Consider the following 3,821-nt stretch of genomic DNA (forward strand, 5'->3'; position numbering starts at 1 on the left):
TCAACCCAAGAACACCATGTCATTCCATTACATTCAACATCTTACCGTGAGATACACCTTCCTTGAATTACACATCATGCCTAACATGCCGTTATGCAGTTGGGACACCATAGATGCAAGCCCTCTATAAACAAAGTCTTCCTGCCTTGATCTAGCCAATCATACACATGACAAACCCTTCAAATTCCCACACAAAGAAAAAAGCAAAAAGCAGCCTGGTGAGGGCCCAGCGTGAGCTGGGATTTGCAGTCCAACACCAAGCCTGCCCCATGGAAGAAAAAAAGAAAGACAGAAAGGAAAGATTGCTTTCCGTCTTGGTGCCAGGCAGGGAGAACTGTAGCTCATGTGCAAGCTGGGAAGAAAGAAAGAAAGAAATGGTGTTCCCTCTCGGTGCCAGGGGGGTGAACTGCGGCTTACAAGGAAGCTGGAGAAAAGTCAAGAAAAGAAAAAGAACGAAAGAAGCCAAGACAGAGTTTCACTTTGCAAGCTGGAGGATTTTTGTTTCATTTTTTATGTGAAGCCTTGCTTCAATTATCTATGGACATTGCTGAATTTTTGGAATGATATCTCAGCAAATGAAGGTAGATCCAGTTGGATGGAGGCACAGATGCACGCACACATGCATCTGTATTTGAAGTCTGCATAATATGTGAAACTTGGTCCCTAAATAACATGTAAGTGTACTGCCAGATAACCACCTGCACAACATGCACCAGGCACAGACAAAGAGAGTGGTTTCCTACTTTAAAATAAAATGCAGCCTTAATTCGGAAGACACAGGGAGTGCCTCTGTGAGTGTATGCACTTCATCTAGACAACACCTACGAGATCCATTGCAAGGTCGATGATAAATGGATTTATTGTGTACCACTGACTGCCCCGCCTGCTCTCCACCCACTGGTATATCATCATCTGGGGTTTACTTTAACATTTCAATGCCCTGAAGTGAATGGGGAAAGGTCAACACTATCTGGATTGGGAACAGTTTGAAAGAACCACTTTTGAAAAATCAATCCATTTCACAGCTTATCTGCTTTTCAGATGCAGAATTACTCTCAAAAAGCCCCAAACACTAGGGCTGGTCTTTGCACAGGGGACAGTTTTCTTGACTTAAGCAAAAGTATTTTTTCACCTATATATTAAAATGTAGTCTCTCTTGACCGTGCAAGGGCTAAAATGGAGATAAAACACAGCGTATCTACATGGGTAGATTTCGCCACTACATCATCATAGCGGCATGCTATACCAAGAGAGCAAGTACACCACTATGGCGATGTAGCTGGCCCACTTGAAATGTGTAAACCCACTTGATTGCTACATCACTGTATCATGCCATACAGCAATGTAGCACATCGCTACGTTGCTGTAGGGTGACATGTAGACATGCCCACAGCATCTGGAAATAATGTCAGTTTATAAAAAGGAACAAGTCCTTGCTTTCTCTGTGGAAGGTGGCCAAGATATCATTGAAAAACCTTAATCCAGACCATTTATTTCCATGGAAGTCTTTCACTTGACAGTAGTGGATCCCATTGTGCATTTTTCATAGCCAGGAGGGGGTACAAAAATGTCAACATGTTTTAAATCTCCAAGATAATCTTAGCTCTCTGGTTGTAGTAGACAGGACTAGAAGCAATGTTCTCAAACTGAAGCAGAGGAGTTTAGGCTGGAGATAAGAAAGAACTTGCTGAATATGTGTGTGATCAAGCATCAGAACAGGCTACCTAGAGGAGTTGTGGAATGTCTATCCCTGGAAATTTTTGAGAGGAGGTTGAACAGACCCTTGTCTAGGATGGTTTAGTCAGGGATGATCCTGCCTTGAGCAAGGGCCTGAACTAGATGAGGTAGTAACTAGACACCTTTGTTAATTCTGTCAACTAAATCATTTTGGAAAAAACTTCAACATTCCATAAATCAAAAGAAGGCTTAAAACCAGAAAAGTACAAGTAAAATGAGTATAGCACGAGTATTACGGTTTAATAGCTATTCTGAAATTGTGGCTGAGAGTATTAAGCTAACTATAATGAATGGAACCCTTATTCACATTACTTACAGAAGATTTACTTTTCAATATATTGCATTGTTGTATTACTTCAGTAGAACAAATGTGCTTAAATTGGTGCCAAAGTAGAATTGAAACGTGGGTGTTCCATTCATTATTACTTTATTATGATTAGCATTTCATTTTGAATCAAGTACTTTTATTTTGAATTCAGCAGGATGTTGCACAATATCACATTTTGCATAAACAGCAATACATAGGACCCAAATCTACAGTCTTTAAATGAAACTCTCAGTAACGAAGACTATTCAAAATGGTTTATAATATTTTAATATCTCTGAAATTCTGGATGGAGATATGGAATGTAAGACATATGAAGAACGTGAGAATGGGGGGGGAATTTGTTTAAGTTTATAAGCAAAATGACAAATCTATAATTTCTAGAAATGTATTGCTCTTTCTGTAACATGGAGCTGACTTTTTTAAATCCAGAGTTCATGAAAACTAATGACAAGTATTGTATCCTACAGGATATAAATCAGCTGAATGCTAGGCCCTGAGGTTAATGGCAAAACTTCCATTAATTTCAATAGTAGTGGTATTGGGAACCATATAAGCAAGCATTGTACAAAGTTCCCTACACAGCTGTCGTCACACTTCACTTCTCACCTTTCACCTCTTTCATCTCCTGCTGTAGTGAAGATCATACACCCAAAAAATGGCAAGCAGTTAGGTCAGCACTTTCCAAGTAGTGTGTCTAACATTGATCCAAGTATGGCATCTGCAAGCATTTAAAGAAATGGAATCTTAGTCGCAGTAATACTGAAGAGTCACATTTTCTATTAACTTGACTAGATTTTGCTAGTGCCTTACACTGCTGTTACTAGGGACATAAACTGGTTTAAGTGGTCAGAAACCAGTTCAAATCTGTAACACAACAGAAGTTCAGTGAACATAAACTGCTTTCAAAGTATCCAAAACTGGTTTAAGATAAACTTGGATTGATGTGGTATCAGGCTTAACAGATTTAGGTTAAATCAGTTTACTGAACTTCTGTCCCAATTCCCCTCCAGACTGTAGTTACCTCACAGTGCCCTGGCATCCCAGGATGCTTTGCACTCCCCCCAACAAGTCCCACCTTGCAGGATGGGTGGGATAGCTGTGGCCCAAATTGTTTGCTGTAGCTGAATAGAGAGGTGTACTCTAGTCCCCCGCAGTTTCTGGTCTGGGTCACTGTAGGCATGCGGCTGCATTTCCAGAATCAAAAGTGAATGTCTGTTACTTGCTTATTCATTCACTCTACACAGTTTACACTAATCTGCAAAGACTGAATTGTTTCAGCCTTGAGCTTTTTGACCGTCTGTATTTAACACCATTTTTTTTAGGCACTAAAAGTTTGATCTGAAAAGAGCAAACGTTTAGGTCTTAGGAGTTGCAACAATCTTTGTTATGATACTTACATTTTAGGCAGCCTCACTCACAATAGCATTATATGTCCAGGCTGCTCATGCACTTTGTGAAAAAGAATGGGATTCCGGAAGACAGCAAACCCATCAAGTTGCTGCCTAAGTTTGACAGTAAGAAGTGCTAAGAAAAAAGGAAGCAGAGCTTCCCATTAAGTTTCTTCCACCTGCAAAGCTTAGCCATAAACTAAGTTTATGAGCACTTGGGTGGCTGTGATAATAGGAATAGTGTGATACTCTGTGAGCACATGAAATTAATGCAGCTGAATAAACTCCGCTGAACTTTACACTGGAGTTTATTGCTCCCAACCACCGTGTTTGCATGTGTGTCTGGGACTACAACATGTTGAGCTGGG

The sequence above is a fragment of the Crocodylus siamensis genome, chromosome 1 (assembly GCF_052110815.1).
Source record: "Crocodylus siamensis isolate JL-2025a chromosome 1, ASM5211081v1, whole genome shotgun sequence".
Lineage (NCBI taxonomy): Eukaryota > Metazoa > Chordata > Crocodylia > Crocodylidae > Crocodylus > Crocodylus siamensis.